This window comes from Portunus trituberculatus, chromosome 33 (assembly GCF_017591435.1).
Source record: "Portunus trituberculatus isolate SZX2019 chromosome 33, ASM1759143v1, whole genome shotgun sequence".
Classification (NCBI taxonomy): Eukaryota; Metazoa; Arthropoda; class Malacostraca; order Decapoda; family Portunidae; genus Portunus; species Portunus trituberculatus.
The window spans coordinates 345,001-366,106 of NC_059287.1; the positions used below are offsets into that span (position 1 = coordinate 345,001).

Sequence of the window (21,106 nt, forward strand, 5' to 3'; positions counted from 1 at the left end):
AGATCCTCTTCTTATCTTCCCAGGCGAACTGTGGTGACTCGAGGCGCCACCACCACCACCACCATCACTATCACCACCTAACAGAAAGAATACGTAGATAGAATGCAATGGTGATACAAACGTGAATAAATATTAGTTTTGTGAGGTAATTATTTTCTCCACCTTGACTGTCTTTTTCTCATGTGGTTCTTCGTATTGTCTTTTGATATCGTGTCCCATCCTCTCATGAATACCTTGATAGGGCGTCAGCTTCACTCCCTCTCTTCACGGCTCACCAATCAGGGCGGCTTACAAGTTTACGTGCTGTCCTGGTTTAAGTTCGAGTATCACAGCACATTCCTTGTCATGTTTCTCTTCTGTTCTCCTGTTCTCATCCGCTTATAATCCATCATTTCATTTGCCAGGTTTGAGAGACAGGAATACATTAGTTCTCAACCAGAGTGAATGGAAAAGGCTCAGTAATCAGATTGCTAGTAGTGAGTCATTTGGAGGCTTTAAGATCAGTCTGTGGCTATATTCAGAAATGCTTTGCTCTCTCACCACGACTATTTTCAAGGGCTACAGGGATGATTAACGGGATTTTCAAGAGTTAATAATGTAGAAATCTTTTTAGTTCATCTGTGGTACGGTAGATACAGCCGAAAACCTCGTGTAAATTTAAATAAAGCCTTTTCAAATGGTGGGTGTCAAGCGCAGAAGTGTTTGAAAACACGAGGTTGTGGATGAAGATGGTATGTGGATATAAGATATGTTTTTCCAGCTTTCCTTTTTCTTCTTACTTTCATATCTTCGTGCGTTTCGTCAGGAGAGAGTCAAGAGATCAGATGACTTAAGATAAAGGGGAAACTCATAATACAGAGGGAGTAAGTGCAGCATGTTGAGTGACTCTTTACCATTACTCATTACTGCACTGGTTTACCAGCATCAATCCTTATTAGTATTGCATTGCTCTGTTACCTCACCTGCTTCTCCTTTCCTATCCAGATGGCGCTTGCTTCCAAGTTGACGAGCTGAGGACAGTTATTCTTCGGTTTTCATTTCCTCTACATACAAGCCTATGTTTGTTATTTTCACCTCATGCTTGTTAGTAAAGAAACAATTTTTGCTTTCCTTGATAAAGCATATTATGTCTTCTGAAATAGAGGAAGTTGCCTGTACACACACACACACACACACACACACACACACACACACACACACACACACACACACACACACACACACACACACCGCGTAGTGCAGTGGTTAGCACTCTCGGCTCATAATCGAGTGGACCCGGGTTCGAGTCCTGGGGGCGGTGAGGCAAATGGGCAAGCCTCTTAATGTGTAGCCCCTGTTCACCTAGCAGTAAATAGGTACAGGATGTAACTCGAGGGGTTGTGGCCTCGCTTTCCCGGTGAGTGGAGTGTGTTGTGGTCTCAGTCCTACCCGAAGATCGGTCTATGAGCTCTGAGCTCGCTTCGTAATGGGAAAGATTGGCTGGGTGACCAGCAGACGACCGTGGTGAATTACACAGCCTCCCTCCCTGCCTGGCGGGCGTGGCATCACAGCCAACAGTCACGCAGCCTTCACCCTCTGGCTGTAACTTAATTGACTACATTATGCTTGCAATTGATTATCCGGCGGTGTGTGTGTGTGTGTGTGTGTGTGTGTGTGTGTGTGTGTGTGTGTGTGTGTGTGTGTGTGTGTGGTGAGTTACCTGGAGCTCATTCCATCCCCAGCCCGCATACGTCATGTGCGCCTCTCGTGTCGTGACTCCTCGAGCCTGAAACATCTCCCGGCCAGGCGATGTCACGAGGCGCCTCACGCCGCGGAGATAAGGTGTGTTGCGCTAATTGGCAACATAGGCGGCAGGTGTTCAGACTCGCGCCTTAACGTGAAGGAAATTAACGTCATGCGATGAGAGAGAGAGAGAGAGAGAGAGAGAGAGAGAGAGAGAGAGAGAGAGAGAGAGAGAGAGTGCATTTTCAAGCGTCTGTATGCTTTCATTGAGACAAACACGGATTAAGTTATTTTGAACATTTCTTATATGAAAAAAGTTTATCAGTAACACATGAGTTTTAATGAAGGTGGAGGCAAGATCGCCAGCATCTTTATAAGCGTCACGGCTGCTCGCTTCTAAAGAGGTGGTGGTGAGCCTCGCCTGAAGCTGCAGGCTGAAGGAACACCGGCAAATTGGTGCGTCTGACAGAATGGCCTGACTGAAATAAACTGAAATCAAGGCAAGATTGGCGCCATCTCAGCAACCTCCACGATCATTGCTTGCCTCAACAAGTGGGACTTTCCTGCCTGTAAACGAGTAAAGTTTGGCGTGGGGTATATTTTGCCCGAGTAGCAAGTGTGGCTGCAGGCAAGTGCGGCCAGCACTTGGTAGCACCATTTCTGCTCACGTGGTGAGTGTGGCGGTGGTGGCAATGGTGGTGGTGGTGGTGTGGCATTGTGCACAGAGTGGATGAGCGCGCTGCCACCTCAGGCGAGCCCTGGGCTTTGAAGTGGAAGGTGAGGTGAATTCTGGCAGCCCAGGGAGACCCTGGGAGAAGGGGCGGAGGAAGGAGAGGAAGAGGAGCACAGAGCCCGCTGTGACGCTCACTTCTCCCTCGTCTACTTTAAATTCTGTTGGTCTACGGACTTGGGGCCTGAAGGACAAATAAAGCCAGGCGGGGTCCTCTCGCACACGATAATGCGATCTGATGCCCGGGGGCGCCTCACACGCTCTCCCTCTTGATAAATCGACGGGTCTCTAGTTCATTTTTCTCATGCGCTGCCGCCCCGGAATGGCCGATGCAGTCCGTACAGGCGGGTTATTGCTGGCCCAGGCAGCGCCGCCCTTTTTGAGTTGATCTATTATTTTTATCCTTCCTCTTCCTCTTCTCCCCCTCTCCTTGCTCACCAGATTCATTTCCTCCTTTCTTTTCTATTTCTTCATCTCTTCCTTCCTCCTTCCTCTTCCTTCCCTCCTTCCCTCTTTCCCCCAGAGCCTACTGGTTTATCCTGCGTTTAAGTACTCTCTCCGTTATCATTCCTGATCCTGAACTGGGCACATTGTGTGTGTGTGTGTGTGTGTGTGTGTGTGTGTGTGTGTGTGTGTGTGTGTGTGTGTGTGTGTGTAATGCACTCTTTTCTAGAATTTCTTTCCACCAAAACATGGAAAATTTAGATGAGAAAAGTATGGCAAGAAAACATTAGATGAATAAGAGTCTGAGACAATTCCAACTTGGAATCCAATTTCGAGAGTTACATACACGTGCCGACGACGTGCGTAGAAAAATGCCGCCCAAATCTTTCGTCTTGGGACAAGTAAAACTTTCCCGCGGAATACATTGAGGGTTTGCCTGCAGGTTTTCGAATGGAACACGCCCTGCTCCAAGTTCCTAAATAAAAACTTGCTTGTGGCATATAACAGAGGCTACTTCCAGTCACAAAAGGAGTAAGTTTGGAAGTTGTGAGCGGTGCTGGGGTAACAAGACGATGGGTACTCTGTCGCACCTCGCCAAGCCTAGCTATGCCCTGTTGGATGAGGAGGACATGTGGCTATAGGACGCCAGGCACCCGCCTGCCTCATCTTGCCCTGACATGGTGGGTGCTGGGCTCAAGGGGGAAGCGTTCTAAGCATTCTACAGGTCCTCGTTGGAGATGGGCGGTTGTAGAAGTTACAGTGACGTACTGCTGCATATTGGCACAACCTTGGACACGTGTCCTCGCTGCTTCGAATCTTTCGTCATGAAATAACTTAAAAATCACCCACTTTGTTCAAAATTCCAGGGCATGTGTGCGCCTTGAGATGGTGGTGGTCGGCCTGGCCCGTGATGGCTCAGGCACGCGTGTTTTTACGAATGAAGTCACGCCTTTCAAGTCCCGAACCACATCGCTGTGGTTCGCTCAATGGCAGGTCGGTGTGTGGGTGACATGTGGTTGATTGCTCCGCTGCAGGACGTGAGTCGCAGCTGTACACTGGTCACGTTACTAGAGGTTCCGGTAAGTGTTTCCATCAAACATTTTAGGCGGTACCCATGCCCGCCTGCCGCGCCTCACCACAGCCCTCTAGGCCCAGCCGGCTGTGGGGATGCTCGCACTGCCCCAGCGTGCCATTAAGCTGGCGTCGGTGTGTGTTCACCGCATGCCTGCCACTGAAAGGAAAGTGTTTGTTTGGGCGTGACTTGGGACCATTCGTCCTCTCCTTCCTGACGATTCTTCAAGTCACAAGTTGGGGGAGGGAGAGGCACGGAGGTAATTACATCGTCAGCAGAAGGCTTGTCAGCTCCAGGTGGGGAGTGTAGCGGCTGTCACCATTTCTCATGATGGTGTTTGGTGTGCGCGGCCTGGCGGCGGAAGCCGTGTGTCATGGCAGCCAACAAATTTACTGGGAAGAACCACGTCTGCCAGCCTCGCCTCCTTCTATCACAATCCTGTATTTCCTCCTCTTTCCCTTTCTTCCTTCTCCCTCCCTTCTTGTTCCTCTCCTTCCCTGCCCCAGCCTTCCTGCCGTGCTGAGCCAGCGTCACGGACGGAAATACACAACGGCTCTCACTCAACCTTTGATCCGGAATTAGACGTTCTCCATTTTTGTGTGTGTATTCATTCGTCCAATATCAATGAAATATGAAATCAAGGAGAAGTCTATACAAGGAGGCTGGACGAGGTGTGGAAAAAACTGCTTAATTCGTTGTTTACTGAGGAGGAAAGAGAAGCGTGGCTGGAAGGAGGGATGTGAGGCTTTGTGTATTGATGGGAGTGTGAGGGGCCGGCGGCGGCTCCCTTCGTGGCGTGTCTCGGCTTCCGTGACCATAAGATCCACAAGCTTGTTCCATTTACCTTCATCAAGGCGGCACAGGCCTTTGTTGACGGCTGACCCTTGAAGGCTTAAAATGGTCGCGTGGCTCGTACGTCATCCCCACAAAATCTAACTACTAACATTTTTCCTTGACGAGATTATCATTTGGTGACCTAAACATCCCCTTCCAGCTGTTCGCCCTGAACGCTCACATGGCTCTTTCCGGCGCCGGGAGTGAGGCTTTGTGCAGGCGGGGGAGAGAGAGGGCGAGGGAGGACAACGAATACGAGTAATAGAAGTAGGAGGAGGATAAAATTATATATATATATATATATATATATATATATATATATATATATATATATATATATATATATATATATATATATATATATATATATATATATATATATATATATATATATATATATATATATATATATATATATATATATATATATATATATATATATATATATATATATATATATATATATATATATATATATATATATATATATATATATATATATATATATATATATATATATATATATATATATATATATATATATATATATATATATATATATATATGTGTGTGTGTGTGTGTGTGTGTGTGTGTGTGTGTGTGTGTGTGTGTGTGTGTGTGTGTGTGTGTGTGTGTGTGTGTGTGTGTGTGTGTGTGTGTGTGTGTGTGTGTGTGTGTGTGTGTGTGTGTGTGTGTGTGTGTGTGTGTGTGGAAGTAAAGGAGAAAGAAAAAGAGGAGGATGAGGAGAAAAAAAATTAAGAACAAGAAGAAAAGAGAAAAGAAAAACGGTTATGGGAGGAGGAGAAGAAAAAAAAAATGTTAGGAGGAGGAGGAGAAGAAGGAAAATGGCTAGGGAGAGGAGGAGAAGGAAAAGGATTACGAGGAAGAGGAAGAAAAGGAAAAATGTTAAGAAGAATTGGCAAAGGGTTAGAGAAGGAGGAGGAAGAGGAGGAAGAGGAGGAGGAGGAAGAGGAAGAGGAGGAAGGGGAGGAAGGCAGTGATGGCAGTGGTAGCAGTGGTAGCGGTGGTTGGGGGAGAGGTGAGGTGCTATTGGGATCGGGTCTGTATTGGCCAGATAAGATTACTTGCTTCGCGTTTCATTGTTTCTGGAAATTGAACAATCAAGGTAACGAAACCGTCAAATAATTGCCCTTTTGTGTGCCTCCCAGATTTAAATACTGAAGACAGTCCAATATGTTGAAGATGACTTTGCTAATGTGCGAATTGATGCTGCTAATACTGTTGTAGTTGTTGAAGTTGTTGTAGTTGTTGTTGAAGTTGTTGTAGTTGTTGTAGTTGTTGTTGTTGCAGTTGTTGTTGTTGCAGTTGTTGTTGTTGTTGTTGTTGTTGTTGTTGTTGTTGTTGTTGTTGTTGTTGTTGTTGTTGTTGTTGTTGTTGTTGTTGTTGTTGTTGTTGTTGTCGTTGTTGCTGCTGTTGTTGTTTTTGTTACTTATCGATGAATTGTCTTACTGGTGCAGATGTTTGGAAAGTAAAGAGAAGTTTACGTAGAGTATGAAAGGCTTGCAAGAGTTCCCCCGTTTTTCAAGACAACTAAACATTTACTCTTCAGTGGGACTTAGTAATGGAACTGGGCGCTTCTCTCTCTCTCTCTCTCTCTCTCTCTCTCTCTCTCTCTCTCTCTCTCTCTCTCTCTCTCTCTCTCTCTCTCTCTCTCTCTCTCTCTCTCTCTCTCTCTCTCTCTCTCTCTCTCTCTCTCTCTCTCTCTCTCTCTCTCTCTCTCTCTCTCTCTCTCTCTCTCTCTCTCTCTCTCTCTCTCTCTCTCTGTCAAGAATATTGCAATGAATTTCTTCGCTGCAAGAATGCGTTTCACTTATGCAAATTAAGCCACTACCTGACATTGTAAATACCAGTAAATACTAATTCCAGTGGCAGTAAACACGCTGATATAAAGAGCAGAAGTGATTGCATGTTGGCAGTGAGTGACGAGCGCCCTTCGCCTCACACATGGACTTAATCAAGCCATAAGTAGTGTTCCAGGAGCGAGGCACAGCGTAGTATAAGTATTATATAATGCAAGTGAATTAGTAGCTTCGAGTTCATTTTGATTTCACTGATTCTGTTGCCAATTTGCGAGTCTATCATTTGAGCGCCTTCTCTGTGCCGAATTGGCCGTTTTCTCAGGACGACGTGCTGCAAATTCAATGTTGGTGGTGCATCAGTCTTGTTAATGTCAAGTTTGTAGACGTCGTAGCCGGGAGAGAAAACCTGAAAACCTGCTTCCAGTTTCGCCCACGCCCGTCTTGTGCGAGGGCGGGCGCAAGAGTCAGGGGCCGGGTGTGTGTGGGAGCCGGTGCGCCATTGGTTGTCATTTAGTGCAAAGAATTTGAAACTGCAGCTCAGAATGTTTGCTGTGCGTCCCTGAGGCGAAGCATCAGGAGAGTGACTGTACACACAAACCTGGGACAGTTGTGCTTGTTGTGTCACTCTTTTTCTTTTACTAGGAAAGGTGGCTCACAAAAAAGAGAGAAGAATAAATAGAATAAAAGAAATAAAAAAGCCAAAAAAAAAGAAAGTGCATCCTATTGCCACTTTCCTCCCCCTCCACCACCTCCCCGAAAAAAAAGTAAATAGAAAAGGAAACTAAGAGTGAAAGACTTGAATTCTTTAGGTGTACTGATAACTTTCTCTTGAAATGGTTATAGAAACATGACAAAAAATCGGAGAATGTCAAGTACAAATGCTTAGACACACACCAGTAGATAAATAGACAAATCAGGCAAGCAATGAAATCCTGAAAATAAAGCAAAGAGTAAGAGTTATAACCCAATATACATGTGTGAAAGAAACTGGGAGACTGCAAGAGGTGGGTGAAGAGGGCGAAGCTGTGTGATGAGTGCGAGGCTTGAGTGATGACTGAGTACGGGCGACGGAACGAGCCTCCAGATTAGAGGTGAGGAGCCGACGGGTCACGCCAGGAGAGGCAGGGTGCAGGGAGGGAAGGAAGAGGTAACATACTGAAGAGGAAACAGAAAAGTAGGGAAATAGGACTGAGGAGGATCATAAAAGGTACAGAGAGGCAGGATAGGTAGTGAAGGAAGGTGAGGTAGTGGGCAGAGGGGCCGCATGGGTGGGTAGGTTAGGTAGGCCGGGGAGGATAAGGCAATGGACACGGACAGGATAGGCAAAGAGGTAGGTATGAGACAATGTACAGAGGGGTCAAGGTAGGCATGAGAGGGAATGAGTTAAGGGCATGCTGGCAGGGTTACAAGAGCAGGGAGACAGGGAGCAGGGATACGCGTGTCTTTAATACCTTGATATAAAAACAAAAAAAGCGCACGAATAAAAGAAATCTCGGCTTAATTTTTTTGTATGAAAATATCCGAGCGTGGCAAACAGTAACAAGATATTGCTCAATGGGCTGCAGAGCGGAAAATTTGGCGATAAAAGACACAAGCTAGCAGAAAATGGGCAGCCAGATGAGAATGTGAGGCGCGAGGCACGACGGGAGCGGCGCGGCGGGAGACGTAAAGGGCGCAGAGTGTCAATGTGGCCGGTAATGAGAGAGAGAGAGAGAGAGAGAGAGAGAGAGAGAGAATTTGCACCAACACTCAGTTTTCATAATTTTGAACAGTGGCCTGTGTGGACGTGGGTTCCTGAGGTGAGCGGGGTGCCATCATAATAAATAACACTGGGAGAGGTGATGCGGTGCGAACACTCGCCTTGACGAACACCGAGAACCAGTAGAGAGGGAAAGTGGGGAGGAGAGCGTCGTGTGTCTGACTGACGGACAGACTGGGGGAGAGGAATTGAAGAGCGTGGCGAATTTGTATACCTAATGAAGTCAAGGTGTAGTGTAATGGCGCGGACGGTTCAGGTTAATGACGTGGAAGTGAAGTGTGGTAAAGAATTTCCTCCGCGGGTGAAGAGTTTGAGCGGTGATAAAATGTTATGGGAAAGCCGATTAAGGGATGGGGCGAAGTGACGATAAGCATTTTATGGCGGGTAAGTAGAAGAGGCTTGGCTGAGTGAAGGCTTGTGGCGGCGGCGATGTGACGCTGTGAAGGGGACGGCGTGATAAGGCGAGGGGCGGCGCGGGCTGAAGGGCGCGAGGGAGACTTGGAATTGATATTTAATTAAGAGACTGAATCATATGAACCAAGGGATGTAATGAAATGAATAAGGAATATAATATAGTAATGGTGACCAAGATGGAAAGTAAACGGGAGGGAGAAATGGTACATTAGAGAGAGAGAGAGAGAGAGAGAGAGAGAGAGAGAGAGAGAGAGAGAGAGAGAGAGAGAGAGATTAATAGATAAAAATACATAAATAGATACATATCAGGACCCCCTCTTATTCTCGGAACTCATCACGTATTAAAAGGAGGGAAGCCGCGCCGCTGTTCTGGGGCAGAAACCTTCCCAAGGAGCCGAGGTTATCCTGCCGCCAGCGTGGGAGGCGGCGGCTCCTCATCAGCCTCCGTAAATATTTGCTCTCCACATGTTTAGTTTCAGTTATCCAAATGTCAGTGTCGGGTCGGTGATGTTTAGAGCCGCGAGCTTAATCCGGAGGGTCAACTCATACTCAGCCACCCTTTACCTCTTCTGCTTCTCTTTATAACCGCTGCTTAAGTACTGCAATGTGATTCCTCATTTACATAGGAATAGCCGCAGCTTGTCGCCGATCTGCAGGCAAAGCTGTGCCATGGTAGCAGCAATTGTACCGAAGGGGAAATGCTGGTGATAATCTTGCAAACTGGATAGTGAGTACAGAAAAGTCCGTGAAGTTAGGAAGGATGGTTTATATTTGCAGAGTGAGGAAGTGAGTGAGTACCCAGAGGGACCGAGCGAAGAAGAGAAAGTGAAGGAGAGCAAGTACTTGGAGGGAAGGAGAGAAAACAGGGGGCGAGAAGTGTTTTGAGAGAGAGAGAGAGAGAGAGAGAGAGAGAGAGAGAGAGAGGTGCGGAAGGGGGATGCGGCATCAAGTGTGGGCGTGCTTGGGTGAGTGGAGGCAACAAGGGCCGAGTCTGTCGGTAGAAGAGGAAACGAAGGGTCAATCTTTTGCTTTCCTAATGAAGTTGTCAGCAGTTGTTGTGCCACAGTCAGTATTGCCACCGTCACGTCCGCGGCGGCGGCGTCGACGCGTCCCTTGATGGAGGTTTGAATGTTAACGTTCGTGTGAAATCTTGGGTCGGAGAGAAGTAAAGAGAATGTTAATCATCTGCAATGTGTGCAGAACGTACTAATTTTTTTTTTTCCTGTATGAGTATGTTTTCAAGACGTTGCCCTCTCTCCGGAAGGCGAGGTTAACTTCCTCTGTGCTCCGCCAGCCAAATGTGTAAGGAATTTTTGACTGACGAGCAAAGGGCAATAAAATAATGCTGACTTTTTTTTTGTTCTATAAATTGGAACATTGTACATGCAAATAACACTTTGTGAAGAGCGGGAGTAACTATTTTCAGGAAATATTTGCACCAACACCATTCGATGTTATGCTAATTTACATAAATTTGTCCCCAGGTGAATATGTTAAAAATAAACCTTTTGGTATCGACCGTGGACCATTCGCGGTCTGCCGTGTACGTATATGTGCTTGCTGCTGCGCTTCCTCCACTGTTCCCCCCTTGCCGCCCATGGGAGTATATTGTCCTCTCAATTGCTTCCCTATTCTCCGCCTGTATTTACAAAGACACTTATGATCACCAATAACTTCGCCCTAAGAAAATGAGCCAGAAGGAGAAAGGTGCTCGGGTTTATACTCCTGAATAGGACAATAATTACGTGGCGAACAGCACACCTGAGCGGCGCCTTCATCACGTGGCCCCGCTCTTCATTACGCCAGGGTTGGGAGAGGGGGGCACAACGCTCTGATGGAGTGTCACTGCGGCCAAGTAATTACTGACTGCCCGAGGTACTATTGTTGTAGTAATTCCCGAGGGACTCCTACTGGTGTTAGTGTGTGTGTGTGTTCTGACCAGCCAGGCGGCGGCAAGATCTTAGCTTGTACTGAGACTCGTTGCAAGTGTTTGTAGGAATATCACTCTTCAGCCTTGAATCCTGTTACAGTGTGACCGAACGTATATGTATGCATTCATCTATACTTTTATCTCTCTCTCTCTCTCTCTCTCTCTCTCTCTCTCTCTCTCTCTCTCTCTCTCTCTCTCTCTCTCTCTCTCTCTCTCTCTCTCTCTCTCTCTCTCTCTCTCTCTCTCTCTCTCTCTCTCTCTCTCTCTCTCTCTCTCTCTCTCTCTCTCTCTCTCTCTCTCTCTCTCTCTCTCTCTCTCTCTCTCTCTCTCTCTCTCTCTATCTCTCTCTATATATATATATATATATATATATATATATATATATATATATATATATATATATATATATATATATATATATATATATATATATATATATATATATATATATATATATATATATATATATATATATATATATACATAATATTTATTTACTTGTATATCTATTCATTCATTGTATATATATCTATTTATTTATATGAATGAGGCCTCAGAATTAGTACTCAGGCGTTTCTTTTATTCCAGTTTGAATTTTAGGAAGTGCAGGTAGAGGTCACCACAGCTGGTTAGAATTGCAAGTTGAAAATGGTACTCCTTTTTTCCGTGTTCCAGGTTGATAAGTAAAACTGACGCGGAACTAGCAGCTTTACTGCTAATTATAACAGTGGCGGGAGCGGCAACCACGGTTCGCCTTATCACACACAGCACCGTAACTTGCCCGGCTGGACAGATCGGTTACGCGGCGCCATCAATACCTAATTCAGCGAGTCGAAGTTGTCTGGTCCCACCGCCACTCACGCGCACAGGGGGTGGGAAGCGGTGGTAGGGGAAGGGGGGAAGAGCCGCCAGTAATTTAATGTCCTGGATAATATTTTTCGGCGGCCTCCAGCTCACCTCGGGTTGATGCGGTCGTTAAAAGTAATAGTATTTATGAACACGGTGCTGCCGAGGCGTCCTATGGTGAGTGCGGCGGTTGGCGGCTGACGGTTGGAGGCTGGGGCTCGGAGGGCTCGGGAAAAATATGCTCTGAGGTTAATGTCCGTCACACCCGCGACCTTTTGCGCCAATTACCGTAGTGCTGATAACGACTCTTGTGCAGTTTATGTTCTGCCAACTTTGCAATTCTGAAACAGAACATTTGCATACCTGTGTGTATGAAACTTGGCATTAATGAAATTAGTACTGCAGTATATATGCAGTTTATGTGTAGGTGTATGAATATGGAAAAAGAGTAACAAAATGTGCTTTATATAGGAGTGTGTGTTTTTATGTGTGACGTGGCCAGGAAAAGTGTGATGTGTGATGTGTGATGTGTCTGTCTCTGCTCACTCTGTCAGCTTGCTGGTGTGTGTGTGTGTGTGTGTGTGTGTGTGTGTGTGTGTGTGTGTGTGTGTGTCGGTGGGAGGGGGGTGCCAGCTGCTAGAAGAAGGCCTGTGCAGTATGCAGGAAGATAAACAGATAGGTAGACACACACACACACACACACACGCCCGGTAGCTCAGTGGTTAGAGCGCTGGCTTTGCAAGCCAGAGGACCGGGGTTCGATTCCCCGTCCGGGTGGAGATATTTGGGTATGTCTCCTTTCACGTGTAGCCCCTGTTCACCTAGCAGTGATGTAAATCGAGGAGTTGTGACCTTGTTGTCCCGGTGTGTGGTGTGTGCCTGGTCTAAGGCCTATCCGAAGATCGGAAATAATGAGCTCTGAGCTCGTTCCGTAGAGTAACGTCTGGCTGTCTCGTCTGAGACTGCAGCAGATCAAAATAGTGAAACACACACACACACACACACACACGTTTTTTAACAGTAGTAATTCCCATTAGATGCAAGACACCTTTCCTTACAACTTTGGACATTCCTTTTGATTCGTCTTTTTGAGACTAGAATCCTCAGTGAACCTGTTTTTCAATCTTTTTATCTTGCCCTATAGTCTTTACTTTGCCAATCTTCTTATAAGAACCAGAAAAAAAGAAAATCATAATGAAAAAAACATCAATTTCATTATCTATTATCCTTGGGTTTGATATTTTCTTCATGTTGGGAGAAGCAGCACGCCAGGTGTATCGATGAACTCAGCTACAGCGGCCTGTTGTCCTCATGTGTACCACGTGCAGGAACACAAAACTTCATATTCATGTCTTCTTAATGACACAACTTTCGTAGTATTGTAAGGTTGATAATGGAACCAACTTTTAATACTGAGAAATATGGCCATTGGTAAAGAGTCTTAATTTTCCTTAATTTTACCTTTATAATCTCTCTCTGGCCGTTGAGTACATCCCAGGCCGACCCATCATAAAGTTTTGGCGAGAGGTGTGCGGCTCACCCTCGATAATAGCAGGAGCGGTGGTCGTCTCTCCTCGCTGGACTATTGGGAGCAGTACAGCGCTTCCCTCCAATCTGGATTCACTTTAGGTGAGAAGAGTGGATTACGCGGGGCGATTATGATGAATGCACAGGTCTGGAAGCGGTAAAGGCGGGCCCGGCTGGAGCCATGCGGTCCGCAGGCTTCATCTAGCTTCATCCTTTTAATCTGACATTGTAAGTGATGGGGCGATATGGGGCCATCAAGGCACGGCTCTGGATAATAAGGGCGGCCATTGTGCCGATACCGATGTCACTCTGGGAGAGGTCTGCCTCTTTCCGAGGTTCAGAATTACTTCCGTTTTCATTGGCCAGACGCGATTTAGTGTAGTTTTGCCGCCTCCGCCACATGCTCCCCCATTTGTGCCTCTGTTCTCGTAGAAACACCACACGTTTTTTCTATGATGTTATCTGCCATCCTGTGCGTCTAGGTGGATTGCTTACACTACTTATATGCATTCCAAACTTATTGGTTTCCTGTTGTCTTTGCCACATTTTGGAAAAACTGGTCTTTTTCACTGTTATCAGTATTAATGTGTAAAATGTTAGTGATAAATGATAATCACACAACATTTAGCTATTGATATTATCGTTTCCATCACCATAACGCAATCAAACGATTCAGTTGGGCGATTACCGCATCCCGCAGAGAACCTCGTACATATAACTAAGTAACGTGACACGTGACTCACGCACTCACACCAAGAACTCAACTCACGGTACCTTCAAACCTTCCTACAAATGACGAGGAAAGCTGAAGACACGATTCTGATGACCATAAAGCGGTGTGCATTCTCTCTCTCTCTCTCTCTCTCTCTCTCTCTCTCTCTCTCTCTCTCTCTCTCTCTCTCTCTCTCTCTCTCTCTCTCTCTCTCTCTCTCTTCTCTCTCTCTCTCTCTCTCTCTCTCTCTCTCTCTCTCTCTCTCTCTCTCTCTCTCTCTCTCTCTCTCTCTCTCTCTCTCTCTCTCTCTCTCTCGGTATCGAGCCATGGGACGTACCCCTCCCTGATAATTTCTTCTCCATCTCTCGGGGCCTCACACGCCTCGCCTCCGAATCTTACGCATGGATGTCTTTCTAAATCACAATCGTGTTATGATTACTTGCAGACGCTTTGAGGTTGTTTTCTTCTTCCAAAATCTGATGCGCTTGTAGTCATTCGTCATCGTGGTGAGCAAATATCGCCCAAGAATCCCGGCGAGTGCGGTGAGGTCGCCTTCCAGGTTTTAGGAGATGTAAGTGGGGATATTCAGACATTGTGAGTTGTTAAGCTGTTATTTCATAATGATTTCAACATTTCATGGACTCCAGAGTTCGATTCGTCAGTGATTGACAAATCAGTTAGGAATTTTATATATATATATATATATATATATATATATATATATATATATATATATATATATATATATATATATATATATATATTAAGTTCTGTAACTCATAGCGAAAGGTATCGGCTTTGAGCGTAAACAGCGGCAGCGTTCCCTCATCAATTGGTGGTGAATAGTGTCAGTTAATTCCTTTTTAGTTACTTTGCTGAATTGTTGGGGTAGAAACTTCTCCACTTCCTTCAAGGACCAGGCACGTCGCGTATTTCCTTCCCTTTATGAGAAGCCACGGGTGTGTGATGCTGCCGGGCGAGTCACCCCAAGGTAGATTAATTCATATTGTTGTCCTTATCAGTACTTGAGCAGCGACTTGTTATGTTCTCAAAGAGGAGCACGGGACTTTGGGAGACACATTCCCTGCCTGATCTGTATGGCTGCCTTACTGGCATTGATGTATGTTATATATATTCAATAGACTGAAGAATACACACACACACACACACACACACACACACACACACACACACACACACACACACACACACACACACACACACACACACACACACACACTGTCTAGACACATTTTTCTCTTTGTTTTTTATTGCTCGTTTTCTCTTGTCCTCTTTGGGTCTATTCTCTTTTTTTTCCGTGTCCCTGTGTCTGGTGTGTGTGTGTGTGTGTGTGTGTGTGTGTGTGTGTGTGTGTGTGTGTGTGTGTGTGTGTGTGTGTGTGTGTGTGTGTATTCCGTCTGTCCATTGTACTTCACTTTTGTTTTTACTGTTTGTGTCTGTCTGTTTTCTAGCTCCTTCGTCAGTGTCTGTCTATTTCCTGTATAATTTCTGTCTCTTTTCTCCTTTTCGTTAAAGCGCAGGTAGTCCCGCGCGCGAATTCATGCACTCCGGCGCGTGCGCCCATGCGCCAGCGCAAGCACACACACACACACACACACACACACACACACACACACACACACACACACACACACACACACACACACACACACACACACACACACACACACACACACACACACACACACACACACACACATACACACCACGTCACCTCAAAATGAAGGCGGGTGGTGACACTTGTTCCAGAAATTGGTTCCCAATGGCTTCACGTCCCGCTGGAGGGAAGAGAAAGGTAGTGATAAAAACAGAGTGACTCGATTACCCGGACTTAGCTCCCCGTGCTCCAATTTACTGAGGCATTACGAAAACATGGAAAGGCAGCAAGTGTGAAATGTGATTGTTGGCGCGATGGCTGCAGCCTCGCGACCAGCTGAAGGCGGCAGGTCACTCAGGTCCGGCAATATTCCTGCGGTGTCGACCCAGCCATGTCCTTGAGTCACTTCGCTACTGAGGCACAAGCAGCGTCCCCTTACGCCCACTGTCTGGTGCCACGGCGGGGCAGTGTCAGAGTGGTGGAGCCCAGATAGAGGTGGCAGGGTGGTAGTGTAAGGGTGTGTTGGCCCAATTGTGGTGCCAGAATGTGAAGACTGGGTGATGGTGACAGAGTGATGGTAACAGGGTGATGGTGACAGTGTGTTGGTGACAGGGTGATGATGGCATTGACAGGTAGCATTTTAATAGATTACGACGATAGAAGCTGTTTTGCCATCCTGTTACGTGGTGTAGTATAAACACTCACACACACACACACACACACACACACACACACACACACACACACACACACACACACACACACACACACACACACACACACACACACACACACACACACACACACACACACACACACACACACACACACACACACACACACACACACACACACACACACACCTGCACCCCTAAGTAATCAATGAGGAAATATTTGCGTCCAAGGTTTGCACGAACAATTTTCGTCGTTTTATATTTGAATTTAGAATAACAAAAGCATTAAAATAATGCACATGTAAAAATACCTGACAGTCAAATAAATGGAAAGGACGTCTAGCGAAAAAAGTGCGGGACTGACGGAACGTGCAGCGCGGCGCCGAATTTATTCCGATATGGCGGGTCAGAAACTGAGGCTTTAATTCCTAATTATTCTGTGAGCCGTACACACTAATTAGCCAGACCGAGCACACGCTTGAATTTCACAGCGAGCACAACACTAATGCAGCGCCGGCATATATTTCTGCATATTTACATTGCCTAACACCATTTTCTTGTAAAAGAAGAGGTGGATTCCCAATACTCTAAGCTTCCTTTTTTGCAGTTCCATCTTTTATAAAATCGATTAATCGTCAGGAATTCCTTGTCACGTGTTTGGAAGGTAACGTTTGTAATATTACCGATGATACAGGAAAGGGAACCATTGAAGGAAGAGTGTAGAGTGTACAGCGTTTCATGGCAGCGGTGAAGGACAGTAGGGAGATTAATTACTATAACACGAACACATACATAGGGGGAGCCGCAGTAAGCCAATAGGACTACACATGACAGTCCCTGCATGAAACATAGATGATTCTTTGGGAACAAGACTAGTGTGATTGAACATTCCACCACAACAAACATTCCCGCCACAACAAATTCAGTACATCATATAAACAGTGCAACGTGAGGCTCAAGGCAGCTCCTTATAAGAGAGAGTAGTGTTGGCGCCGGTGATCGCTGAACAAATGTACGATAATAACACTACTAATCCTGTCATGAATAACAACCAATACCACATCTTTTTTTTCGTCACTCAACCACTAATTCCATGATGCCAGAGTCCTTACATTCAATATGTGCTATTTTTCTTCTCTGAGTAACGATAATGAGTCAACATGTATATATGAACACAGACAGAATATTACTCTTCAGTCTACAATACCTCCAGGGAAAGACGATGATAATAATAATAATAATGATAACAATGATAATAATAATAATAATAATAATAATAATAATAATAATAATAATAATAATAATAATAATAACAATAATAATAGTAAGAAGAATAAGAGGAAGAACAAAAATAATATTAATGAAAGAGAAAGAAGAGAGAAAGAGAAGATAAAGAAAAGATAAAAAAAAAAAGAGAGAGAGAGAGAGAGAGAGAGAGAGAGAGAGAGAGAGAGAGAGAGAGAGAGAGAGAGAGAGAGAGAGAGAGAGAGCAACAATTTAGATAAACCCATTGAGTGGCCCTGAATGTTAAAGTGGAGTGGATTGTGCATCGAGTAATAATTGATGATCCTAACTTATGCATAATCCGTCCCTCCGTCAGGGGGAGGCAGGGAGACGGAGGAAGAGGGGTGGGGTAGGAGGGAGGGAGGAATGGAGAGAGAGAGAGAGAGAGAGAATATACGAGAGAGAGAGAGCAAGAGAGAGAGAGAGAGAGAGAGAGAGAGAGAGAGAGAGAGAGAGAGAGAGAGAGAGAGAGAGAGAGAGAGAGAGACTTTATACCAGTCTTAGGTATCGTATTTGGTGCACGGGCAGGACTCCATGTCACAGTGATACTGACGACGATAACAATCATCTTTATACCAAATCCTGTTAACTTGACGTTAATGTTAAATGTCTGAAGTGTTGAGAAGTCAATGACTGGTAGAAGCTGCCGCTCTGATCAGTGTGTGTGTGTGGGGGAGGGGTGTATGTGTATTTGTGTCTGCCATTTAAGTAGAGAAACATCTGACTGTAATCTCAATTCCCCAGCTACAGACGATACGAACCAGTACTACTGAGATGCAGAAAATATGTATCACTTTTCCTCCACCCTGTAAAAAAAAAAGGCAAAATAAATAAACAAATGAATAAAGTGAATAAATTAGATGACAAAGAATGAATAGATATTCAGACAAAAAAAAATTAAGAAAAAAAAGTATATAAAATAAAGAAAACTGATAAGCTGATAGAGATACATAATTAGACAGACACATATAAATGAATAAATAAAACCGAAGATCTAGAAAAGTTACACAAAGAATTAATAGTTTTCTTCCGCACGAGAGAAAAGGCGTCAACTCAGATACGAAGCAATTGAAACTGGCCAAAGACGCGACAACCGACCCCCTTTCAATCCCAAACCCAGGGAATGGCGACCACAACCAGCGGGGGACGTGTACTCCTAAATGTTTACCCTCATTTTGGCTTTAAACTCTTCGAACTCTGTCTCGTTGGCTGGGGGGTGAGAGAGAGAGAGAGAGAGAGAGAGAGAGAGAGAGAGAGAGAGAGAGAGAGAGAGAGAGAGTCGTTGTGGTCATTTTCGTTACCGAGACATTCACTAACGGGAGGAGTTGAGTTTTCTGGGTCGCTCCTTCAGGTGGCGGAGGGAATGGCCGTCGTAAACATGAAGATAAATACCTGAACATCATGCCGGGCGAACATTCCTGTCAACTTGTGGGAGAAGGTTGTTGTTTGTGTGTTTCTTATGTGCCACTTTGCTTCGCTCCCCTTTCTTCCTTCGTATGGCGTCCCGGAATGGATGGACTTCTGTATCTGGGTCGCCTCCTCACCTGCTTAGCCTCTTCAATACCGTGACACGTTTTCATTTTTATTCTGCTTTCTATATGGTGATTTTATACAGCTTCAGAAACTTATGTTGGGGTTAGAACAGTGAAGAGTCTGGCCATTAATCTTCTGACTTCCATAGAGCCTTCCTAATGTCAATAAAATCGTCTAATCACATCCAAAACTCATGGTAGAAATGCGTCCCAGTACTGAAAGGAACGGCTGCACTAAGCGTCATATTCAGAAACACTTCCCTCTCGACCATTTTTTAAGGGCCACAGAGACACCTAGCCGAGTTCTAAAGGTAATATGTCCTGTTGGTAATGCAGAAACCTTGTCAACATGGCACTAGAATTACAGGAACACCCTTAAAAATCTGTGTCACTTCAATTGAAGACCTTTGAAAATAGTGAAGGTGAGGCGCAGTAATGTTTCAGAATACAAACTTAAATATCACAGTAAGTAATCAGTATGGTGGAGAGCATTGTGTGGTGGCGGGTGGCTGGTGGATAGAGGTGTGTGACATGTGCTACTCTCTCTCTCTCTCTCTCTCTCTCTCTCTCTCTCTCTCTCTCTCTCTCTCTCTCTCTTTGTGTTTTGAATGTAGAGGGTAATAAGTAGCATGTGATATGAGAGAGGATTGATAATAAAGAAGCTGTCAGTGGCCAAGGGATGTGACTTGCATGTGGAATAAATTTATTGGTTAATGGAATAATTTGCAAATAGTGAAATATGAAACAAAAATAATGAGGAAAAAAAAGTGGACTCGATAATTACTGAAAAGAGAAATTGTCTTATTCAAAACATGTAAAGCAAGTGAAGTGGATTAATAAAGCAGCGTACGGAAAAGAAAAAAAAAAAGATAAAATGCTCGCCAGGAAAAAGTGAACACGCGGGAGAAAAATCATTGAGGGAGAAGTTTATTCAGGCGGAGGTAATGAATCACGTCATTAGTGGTTCGCTTCGCACATTTTTAGGTTTGCATGACGTGGGGCAACATTACGGCCACTTTTGCCTCCCTCGCAGGCGGGGAGACCAAGTACTGTGAATAATTCAGCCACTGTTTACTACACTGATTCACATCTCCTGCCTCCTCCACTCTTGCTTCTGCTGCTGCTGCTGCCACTACTACTATTACTACCACTGCTACTGCTACTACTACTACTACTACTACTACTGCTGCTGCTGCTGCTGCTGCTGCTGCTGCTGCTGCTACTACTACTACTAGTACTATACTTTAGTACAACAACAACAACAACATCAACAGAAACAGCAACTGGCACTACTAATATTACTACTACTACTACTACTACTACTACTACTACTATTTTCACCAATATATTGCTACTACTGCTGCTACTGCTGCTGATAATGATTTTTTTCCTCCATGTTGTTGCTGTTCTTGTTGTTTCCTCCTCCTCCTCCTCCTCCTCCTCCTCCTCCTCCTCCTCCTCCTCCTCCTCCTCCTTCTCTTCCTCTTCCTCCTCCTCCTCCTCCTCCTCCTCCTCCTCCTCCTCCTCCTCCTCCTCCTCCTCCTCCTCCTCCTCCTCCTCCTCCTCCTCCTCCTCCTCCTCCTCCTCCTCCTCCTCCTCCTCTTCTTCTTCCTCCTTCCCTGCCCAAAGGCTCCCACACGTGCCTCCTCCTCATCCACGCCTCTAAATTATGCAAAACTCGAGTGATTTGGTAGTTTTATATTTCATGGTTTTATATACTTTTTTTTTTTTCAAGTATCTTTTCGAGAGTGTAAAATGTTTCGGGTCTTTTGCCTCACGTAACGGGACTCGGGAAATAAAGAACCTAGAAACAAACAGAAACATATTATCATCATCGTTTACGCCATCATCGCCATTGTGACCTATGAATGCTGGGAAATAAACAGAAACGTGTTGGAATTGCTCCCTGTCTCACTATTATTTGTCTCTTGGCTTGTGGCCTTGAGGTGTTGAGAGCGCCACATCGCCATGAGGGAAGCGCAGTGGCCTTTTTATGTTGCGTAGTGCGTGGCCGTGGGCTGCAGTGAAGGGCGCCGTCCCCGTAACAGTGTTGAAGGTGACGAGGCACAGTCCCTCACCTGATGAGTCTAATTAACGGGACTGCCACGTCTGTTTTGCTTATTTAAGTGGTTTTAATTAAATAACATCATAATGAAGTGGTCGAGGCTTTTAATAATGAAAAAAGCTT

At 45.1% G+C, this 21,106-nt stretch overlaps 1 protein-coding gene and 1 non-coding gene across 2 annotated transcripts in view; both read left to right on the plus strand.

Moving 5' to 3' along the window:
• The window catches only part of LOC123512189 (CUGBP Elav-like family member 5), a 507,702-nt gene that overhangs the window by 182,966 nt on the left and 303,630 nt on the right, over positions 1–21,106 (plus strand). The window lies entirely within an intron of this gene.
• Positions 12,276–12,349, plus strand: Trnaa-ugc. Its single transcript has one exon. It is a non-coding gene; the product is annotated as a tRNA-Ala (tRNA).